Below are 10,646 nucleotides of genomic sequence, written 5' to 3' on the forward strand. Positions count from 1 at the left end.
CTTATCTCATTTTTCATTATCATAGTCTGAATCTCTTCCTTTCTGCATCTTACACTTTCCTTCATATCAGTAATAATAAACTCCGATCATGTAACCATTTGGGTAAGTTCCAGGATAAATAACATGAACTATAACACATAGCGCAACTGCAATGATAAGATCAACCATTACCAGGAAAGGAGCTTAAGTAAACATATCCCTTTCGGTCTGTTACCTCGAGGTATCGCTAAGGTCAATAGGGCTGGCTCATAGTGACCTAAAAGTTTTCCTGCTATAATCATCAGGTAAAATCTAACTTAATAATCTGAATCGGTATTACATGCATAGGCCTATACATATATATCAAGTTCATTTCATAACTCAATCTTTCAAAAAGATAAAAGGGCTAGTAAAATTCTTCTGACATGTGAACTCCTTCTGGAATGTTTTATCTCTTTAATTCTCCTTGGCACATAAAGCTTGTTTCAACCCCAAGCACATCGTTTTCCCTTCGCATGTTTCTTATCCTATCCTGACCTAAACATCATTCCTTCTAGCTTAATACATGATACATTTATCCCGTAATTGACTACTAACTTCATCTCTAATCACTCGCTACTAGGCCCTTTCTTCCTTATCGTCATGATCCAACTTAAAGGTTTCCACAATTTCTCTTAGATTCTCGGGAAATTTCGGCAGAGTTTCCTCTATAAATATAACAATCCCAAACCTGCACACAACCCAGAAAATACATCTCATGCCTTAGAAGGCCACATATAGAAACACAGATGATATACAACTCAACCACATAGGGCTGATTACTATAAAAGAATGTAAAGTAGTAAAGCTCGTCTCATAAGTTGTATCTGAACACTCTTTCTAAATTTCATCTTTTTCCTTCTAAACATTTCATCAATCAACTCCCTTCACGGAGGTTGACATCTGTTTTTTAACACCTTATAAGTGAATCTGGATTTACTACTTCAATTAATACTCATATTACATAACTTACCTGTAATATTCCAAAATGACTGAACGATAAACTTTACTTCCTTATATAAGCACTGACGTCCTGAAGTTCCAATAACAGAAACCCTTACCTTGGCCCCACTCGAGAACTCTGATCCGGTACAATTCGGTCTAATGGTGGTTGGGGAAGTTCTCCTTCTGGTTGCTTTTCCATAGGCTGTTCTAGGGCACCCACACCTTCTACAATAGTACCAATGATACTGACTCTCCCAGACTTACCACTATTCTCGTTTGACCCTCATTCTACGGATACCGTCACTCTGGGATTACACAAATGGTCATTTCCCAATACTTTTCTATCCTTTACTTGTTCAGTGGGTTCCCCTAGATCTCAGAAAGATCTATCTCTATGGAGGACATAACTTCAGATGGATCTGTCTCGATAGAGGGCACATTCTCCGATGGGTATGTATCATAAGATTGGCCGACTCTAAAAGCCCCTGGACTATCAGCTTTCTTTCTCACAGAAGCCATCTCACAACTACAAAACAATCAAGGTTAGAGTTGGAAATATTATGTCCTGTGACTTAGCTCTATCGGACGATCTAGAATAGAAAAGAAGGTAACCATCCTAAATGTCCTGCAGCCTCTTGTTTATAAGTGTGACGTGCAACATACCCATAAACAAGACTCTACTAGACACGGCTTGCAGACAACCCTAGGACAGATCTACTCTGGTACCACTTTTGTGTCACGACCCAAACTGAAGGGCCACGACGGGCACTTGACTGTACTAGTCAAGTACCAACTTACTTACATCTGTGACAACAACATAAACATAGGTGGGCCAATAGGGCCGTATTATGACTCTCAATAAACTCATAAGGAACATACATGCATCAACTGTTCTGAAGACTCATCTGTGAAAATACTGAACATATTGTACGAGCCGGTAAGGCTATCATGACCATCTGTAATGACATATGAAATCTCAAGTCTGGACCGCAACTGACTGTACATATCTATCTACAAGCCTCTACTGGAAAACATAATATAACATGGTTGGGACAGGGCCTCGCCATACCCATACATATATGCGCACATATCTATATATATACATAAGACTATGCTGGCTCCTGGCATCTCCGGAAAAAACAGAGTGCATTAACTTAATCCGCTGAGCTAACATCCTAATAGATGGATCACCAACCTGTATCTGCAGACCTGCGGGCATGAAATGCAACCCCCAGGCAATAGGGGCATCAGTACTAATAATGTACCGAGTATGTAAGGCAAGAAAATAGCATATACACAAGAATCATGAAAGGAATCTATGGCATGAGAGTCAATCTGTATATCTGAATGTATCTGTATGATTGTATATCTGAAAGTGACTGTACAACTCTGTAAAACTGAAACTGCCTCCGAGGGCGTATGATATGCATGCTTTCTCTCAAAAATCATATACATATATCATAATATAACTATTAGTGTTGTGGAACGCACAGCCCGATCCATAAATGTTAGTGTTGCGGAACGTGCAGTCCGATCCATATATAATATCATCCCGCGTCTGGGGTAACATCATAACGTACCCACTGCAGTGGTGTGCATATCTATGTGCCATACCCGGCTGACTATAGCGCGGCTCGGTGTGAGGAAATAGCTGTACATATATACAAATGCATGAAAGATTCGTAAAGATAACATCTGAGTCTTTCGGAGTGACGTAGAGTCGGTAACCTCCGAACATCATTATGGATCTAATATCATCAACATCTTTCACTTCTACTTGATCAGTGATCATGAGACAAATTCAAGAATCATAAACATGAAACAATAACATTATCAGGAATCCAAAGAATCATTATGGATAACGCTCGTTCGTTCATTCTTTCTCATATGATTCATGCCAAAAGAATAAAGGGATAGCCTTAACATGCTTGGTCTTAGCTCAACGGCTCAAGAACTTAACTCGTATTTGCTCCACGATCTATATGATCATAACAATAATAATGCTATCGTTAATTATACAACGATTCTCTTAATCGTATAACGAAAATTAAACTTATCCTAAAACAAAATGGGCAGCATCTCCCCATTCTTCTCAGTTCCCGAAACTCCATATATCAACAACAACAACCAGAACACTCCAGCAAGTGTATACATGAATAACAAGATACCATGTAGCAACAACAAGGCATAAACATTTCACGACGAGCGACAAGCCCGGATAGGATTATCAAACACACTTCTCCAATTTTTCTTTCCTTCAAAATACATATCAATGACCACAACAACAATATATTTAAATTTCTCCAACAATTTCCAGCACAACACAACCAAAAAATATACCTCAAATCAGCTCACATAACAACAACAATAACTTATCCGATTTCCCACAGTTAATTTCGTAGTTCTCATCTCACAATTTAGCTATGATCGGGATGAACTTAAATATATCAAGAATAGGAGAATTCTTACCTTATATGCCAAGAACTACTCTTCTTCAATCTTACTTTACTTTGAAGAAAGCCCGGATTCAATAACGGAACAACGAGATTGAAGTGGTAATCGAAACCCGTAACCAAATCGTATAACATAGCTGTTGTTCCGAATAAATCATGCTGCTGCCAAAATTATAATTAACGTCGCTGCTCTACCACAAATAAATCACATTGCTGCTTGCTTAATCTTTTAAGTACTAAGCTTATTGTTTATGGAGTAGTACGTTGTTGTCCCCATTTTCATTATAATGACTTTCTAAAATAAAACCCCCAAGTTTACTACCTTTTATAAGCCATGGGTCCCACCCTATTTATCTTTATAAAAAGGAAAGACTTACCCCATATGTGTCATCAAAAGGGTATATGAATGTATTAGTCACTTGGTTGCCTTGTGGCTAGCACACACGTGGAAATAGTTATCTTTAACACTTATCCACTATAATATCAACTTGCCCACTTTTTCTCCATTGCTTAAATAGTATATTAATTTTAACACACTTCATATATTCACTGTCATAATAATGTGGTATAACTCTAGTCCATAGCCTCTTTATACAAACACTAAATATTATTCCCAGTTCTCGTCGTCACACTTTTCCGTCTTAAATCATTTCGGGACTCCATCTTTTTGTACACTGAGCTCTTGATTTGCATGCTTGAATATGGCTAAATCTTCGGAGCTCGGGTACATTTAATCATGTTGGATGGTCCAATTTCCTAGTCCAAAAATACGGGGTATTATAGCTTGGACCGTATTTCATTCAAATAAATATTGAACCTCAACGAAAATTATTTTATCCGATTCATTTAACTTATAATGCTTTCAATACTTACAATACTTAAACTTGGCAACTCATATACAAGGGTTAAACATGTCCGACATCCCATAACGTAGAAGACAAATCTCAAAACTCGAGGCCAAAATGATTAATGTACCATAAACTAAAGATGTATCGAAATGGGAGATGTAACACAGTCAGCCACAGACCCCCAGTTTCTAGATCTAATCCTCCACGAAAAGTAATAAAGTCCGCATATTTTGACCAATTCAAGGTTAAAAATGGGGTTGCTCCGTTGGCGAAACTGGGATAAAGTTGAGCCAAAAGATCTCGATTCAAGATAAATTCATGAGGAAGTGGTATCTCTTTAGGATCTACTCCAGCGTTTAGAAATTGGTTAATCGGTAAAGATACATGTACTTGATGCCCCGCCCAAGAGAGAGACCCAAGTCCTAGTAGCCCTGCTAAATGGTGATTCAGCATAGATTCTACATCTTGAAACCAAGCCAATTTTGGCGCCGCTTTATGATAATGAAACCAACCAGCAAAAAGCATTAACGCCGCAAAGACCAATGCCCCAATTGCTTTACAATAGAGTTGTAATTCACTAGTTATTCCAAATGCTCGCCAAATCTGAAAAAGACCAGAGGTTATTTGTATTACTCGGAAACCCCCTCCTACGTCACCATTTAAATTATTGGCCCACTATTGGCCAAACTACCTGGGCACTAAGCCCAATGTGAGTTGGATCACTTAGCCACGCTTGATAATTAGAAAAACGAGCACCGTGGCAATACATGCCGCTCAGCCAAAGAAAGATGATGAAGAGTTGATCGAAATGTGCACTAAATACTTTTTGAGAGATCTCCTCCAAATCACTGGTATGACTAGCGAAATCATGAGCATCGGCATGTAGGTTCCAGATCCAAGTGGTAGTATCAGGCCCTTTAGCTATTGTTCTTGAGAAATGACCCGATCTGGCCTATTCCTAGAAAGAAGTTTTTACGGGATCCCTATCTACCAAAATTTTGACTTCTGGTTCCGGCGAACGAATAATCATTGAGTCCTCCTCTTTTCGGACAACACATACAAAGAGGCCCGCCAATAGTCAAATAATTAGTGAACCTTAGAGATAGAGAGATATTTCTATAATTAGTTCGTTTCTCTTCTATTTTTCTATCTCCTATCTATCTATTTTCTTTAGTTATTTACTAGAGCAATTATGATCTGGAAGTCGATCCGGGGCAAGTGTTCGGATCTATTATGACATAGCCTTGAGGCGCTCAACGGACCTTTTCAAAACCTTTTTGAGCATTGAATAGATCTAAAAAAAACTTTTTTGTGCAACCTAGTGTATATTCATAGAAGTTATTAGATGGAGCTCTTTAATTTCTTACCTAGAAGATTTTAATTACTCTATTCCAAATCACGCGAGTATCCATGAGACATTACTAAGAGACATCCCTGGTGTATATATATTTAGTAATTCGAAGGTTTCTTTTATTAGCTTTAATAATAAGAATTTTGTTTAATTTAATAAAAATATAATAAAAAGAAGTCTATTTTGTACTCTATCTGTGTATCCTGTTTTATTCCTAAAAAAATAGCAAATGAAATAGAAGTGAAATAGAAGGCTTAGAAGGGAGTTAATGAAATTATGTGATTGGGTCTTCCAAAAGCAAAGGAACGATCCGTTTTTTAGTTAACTCATCTGATGGGTCCAACAAAGAATTAATTCTAACAAATATCTAAATTCTAAATGAAAAAAAAATAGACTAAGATTCTAAATAAAGGATAATAAATAAACGGGGTCGTCTTTTATTCGAAACATCTCGTGATCTTCAACCAATTATGCGCTTCAATATAATTACCGGGAGTAAGCGCTATAGCCTGTTTCCAATACTTAACAGCTTGATCAAACCAAGGCTCCACAATTTCAGAATCTCCCTGTTGAATGCCCTGTTCTCCCCGGTCAGAATAGGTAGTTCAATTCCTTCCCTTAGAACCGTACATGAGAATTTCTTACCTCCTATGGCTCAGCAGTCAATTCTTTGGTGTCCCATTTTGATCTATACCATATCTAATAAAATCTAATGAGATTTCTCATGGATCTATCCCAGTTTTAGGGTTAACCAGAAGAAAAATAGGTTAATTACATGAGTTTCAAACTTAAATTTGGATGAATAATCCGTTTATTTAGTTTTATCTTTTTTCCCACCTTCAGAAGAATAAAGCATAAGATTTTCTACTAGTGTTAGAATTTTATGAAAGGTAACTATCTCGGTTTCATAGATAAATTTATATAGAATCTTTGAAAAAGACTTTCTTTCATAAGAAAGAAAATACTTACTATCTTTGGGATCTGATCCTACACCACTGCTCAAGACTTTAGTGGATCGACTCTATTACATAAGTTAATTCCTAATTTTTATCTCACATCATGAGATAAGTACGCAATTATTATTGTATCGACCCAAAACCTCGCAAATTGATCTTTACGGTGCTTCCTCTATCTCTATCAATTAAAGCCTTATATCCATAGAAAAAAGTTGCTAGGCATTTTTATTTTTTCCTATTTTGACTTCTATCAAGTTTCTTTCTTTGCTACAGCTGATAAAAATCGTTGTTTTAGACGATGCATATGTAGAAAGCCTATTTGGTTCTAGTAGTTACTTTACTAGATTTTTTTTCTTTCTATAGTGGAGATAATCGCACGTAATGACAGATAACTTAGCTATGTTAGGTTCTTTAACCATTTAATATTTCTTGGCCTACTATTGGCCAAACCACCTGGGCAGTAGGCCCAATGTGACCACTCCAGCGGTCATACCTAAATGGCACGGCCGCTTCACCGGTAGGGTGACAGCTACAGCGGTACCGCTACCGCCAAAGCGGACACCAGACACCAGAAAATCATTCCAATTTTCGCAACTCAACCCGAATTTTGACTAACTCCCGAAGCCATTTGCTCATAAGTCATATGCACAGACACATATAAAAACACGCTACGAACGCACTCGTGGCCTCAGAATTCCCAATGGAGGTCTCGTTGACCGAGTCAACACTCGATACCTCAATTCCAATTTCCCAACCCAAATCCCAAAATGCATCCGAGTGCATTGGGAACCGAACCAGATATGCACACAAGCTCTAATTGACCATCTGGACCTCTCGAAATCGACGAATTTTTTAAAAAGGTCTATTTATGCAAAAGTCAACTTTGAGTCAACTCTTTTTCGCTTTAAGTCCAAATTTCACAAAAAGTCGCCCGAATCAAGTCTAGACACATCGGGAAGCATGTCAACGGTCCTCTCGGGTCAAAAGTGTGCTAACCAAGCTCGGGAAAAGGTCAAAAAGGGCCGGAAATGCAATAACAACCGAACAGGTCGTTACAGTAACCTACCTCAGTGTCGAGCAGGTGTCATGAACTATCCCACACGAGCCTTTCCCTTACGAAGATCTTCCAAACGGTCAAAGTCTATTCAACAACGTAATCTATGTTATAATACTTAACTAACGATACCCATAATGCCATACAATTACTCGAATCGAAAACGAACTTTAAAAGAAAAAGCCCGCTCCCACAAGGGTAAAAATGGAAATTCTAAGTTGGAAACGGTTAACCCCAAGGCTAGGAAGTCCAAACACAAATAATCTACACAATCTAATTCCAATTTAGCATTAATTCTTTCATTAATCGAAAACCCCCCAAATTTAGAGAAAACCCCCAAATTCCATGACTTAGGTTCTCGAAATAAAAGGAGGATTCAAGCCTAGTGACTAATTACCCACTGATTAGATGATAGAAATCAGTAAATTTCCCAACAAAACTCAATTAGATTGAAAAGGGATTTATAATAGTCATCCTAGGGTTTATGACCCCATCTTCCCCACAAATTCATGAAAACTACCATAGAATCCAAACTTGAGCCATAATTAAAAGTAAAAGAGGGTGTAAGGAATTTACCCCAAGAAGAATCACTCACAAGCTTCCACAAATCGCTCCAACGTCTCCTCTAAGTCTCAATTTTGTGAATGGAATAGAAATGGTTCGAATTGGGAACTTAAAAGGTTTCTGTTCAGCGTTTTCCGCATCCCGGGACACCTTGTTCGCAGATGCATACTCTCCTCCGCGAACAAGGGGCTCGCATCAGCGGAGCCACTTGACACATCATCCCCTAGTTTCTATGGGCCAAGTCGCACATGGGCGGTGATACACTCAAATTACACCTTTTAATAGCGTAAAGCGGACGATGACAAATATAGTAACCCAACAAGGTTAGGGTCGAATCCCATAGAGAATATGGTGTGAAAAGTTTACTAAATAAGTATTATACTAATCTTGCGGTCCTGGTGTATTCCAGAAAAAGGGTTTGATAAGAGTTTTGGTTTGTGGACTAATTTAGAGAGACTAGTAATTTAGAGTTGTAAATATATGTGTCAAAAGAACCAAGGTTGTGCCCCCTTAGATAAAGTATATGATCATGGTTCTTGATCTTGATATACTTCTAATGGATCATTGTATGAATGCACTTAACCTCTATGTGAATCTAGACTATTTCCCAATAAGAAAAGATTATTTCTTTCCATGCTTTTCCCAAAGATAAGAAAGTATGCATGAAGAACGGTTAATTATGCTAAGTAAATTCCTCTTATTCCTAAGTGAATTTATTAAACAAGGTTTAAAGCCTTGCGTTCTTGTTATTTGTTCTTACCAAACCCTAGTTATTTTCCCAAATAAACCACAGTTTATGGTGTTAGCTAATGTTTGCAACCACTAATTATATGACTAAAACGAAGAACAAATAAACCCTAACAATCCATTATGCGTATATCAATCACAATCCCCAATCACAAAACACGCATTCTTGGGTTCACAACCTTAGTAAAGAAATTTAGCTACTCATAGAAAAAGAAGAACAATAAGAATTTATGGAAATCATAAAGCTTACAATTGAATTGAATTGAAGAAATTAATCATTTTGTCCAAAAGCCTTGCATAAGACCAAGAGTAACCAAAATTATGAAATTGAGTCTCAAACTAAAAACTGATATTGAAGTGGTACTGTTTTAAAAAACCCTATTGGTTATTTATAAGACACAAATTCAATCTTTTCAGGACTACAAAAATCCAATATTCATCGGAAAGAGTACGGGGTGTACTTTAAAATATGTCCCGTACAATGAATGTACGGGCTCTGTTCTCTTTAGCTTCCAACTTCACTTCTTTCTGTAACTTCTGCTGATGTACGTGAACGAGGTATGGTACATTGATGTACGGCCCGTACTTTGCATCTCGTACTTCACCTTAATCAACTCGAGCCTTTCTGTTACTTTCCAACAAGGTACGGGGAAGAGGTACGAGAGGTACATTGATGTACGGCCCGTACTTCTCCAACTTTGCCTTCAGTTTCTGAAAAACATCTTTTTTCCTGCCTTACAGTTCCACTTTCCTGCACACTACACAAACACATCAAAAACAACCAAAACTTTCTTTAAAATCAAGTAAAGCTTATAGTCAAAAGCATCAAATATGCCATAATTTCACGGCACATCAGGTGGACCAGCAGAGGAGAATCCACACCCACAGAAGCGGGACACCAGAAACTAGAAAAATCTGGTTTTTCACCAAGTTAAACCCAACACCCAACATCCATCCAAGACCTCCCAGATACAAACCAAATATACAGACCAAGGTAAGAACATGCTACGAACTCACCCGTGTCCTCAGAATTCCCAACGGAGGTCATTTTGACCCGGTTAACCCCCAAAACCCCAAAAGCAAGTTTCCAACCAAGGACCCAAAACGTTCCCGAGTGCCTCGAGAACCGAACCAATCATCCAACCAAGTTATAAATGACTCTCCGAATCTCATAGAATTGACAAAATTTCCAAAAAGGTTCGTTTACCCAATAGTCAACACGGTCAAAGGTTTTTCACTCTAAGCCTGAAATTTCCCCAAAACCAGTCCCGATCACCTAGGGAACCGTGCTACCCATCCCCACGAGTCAAACACGCTCTAACGAAGCTAGGGGAAGGGTCAATAGAAGTAAAAAGGTCAAAATCCCAAACGACCAAACAGGTCGTTACAGGAGGTATGAAAGATTGGCTATGGATAGTTTTAGAAGAGGTAGAGGTAGGCTGAAGAGGTATTGGGGAGAGGTGATTAGACAGGACATGGTGCAGTTACAGCTTACCGAGGACATGAACTTAGTTAGGAGGTTGTGGAGGACGCGAATTAGGTAGAACGCTGTCTCTTGTATCCTTCCATACTAGTAGGCATAGTATTATATATCTTTGTAGTTTTCTGCCCTTCGATTATCTGTTACTATCTGTTGTCTCTTCTACTTCGTTTATCGTATTAGTTTGCTGCAGTTACTGTTACTTTTCTTCATAATGGTTATCTATAGTA

At 38.1% G+C, this 10,646-nt stretch overlaps 1 pseudogene; it reads right to left on the reverse strand.

Annotated features, from left to right (window-relative positions):
- LOC132633830 (photosystem I P700 chlorophyll a apoprotein A1-like) overlaps window positions 1-5,500 on the reverse strand; it is a 37,806-nt pseudogene extending 32,306 nt beyond the window's left edge.
- Between the last annotated feature and the right edge of the window lie 5,146 nt (window positions 5,501-10,646).

Source organism: Lycium barbarum, chromosome 3, assembly GCF_019175385.1.
Source record: "Lycium barbarum isolate Lr01 chromosome 3, ASM1917538v2, whole genome shotgun sequence".
In the NCBI taxonomy this organism is placed as follows: domain Eukaryota; kingdom Viridiplantae; phylum Streptophyta; class Magnoliopsida; order Solanales; family Solanaceae; genus Lycium; species Lycium barbarum.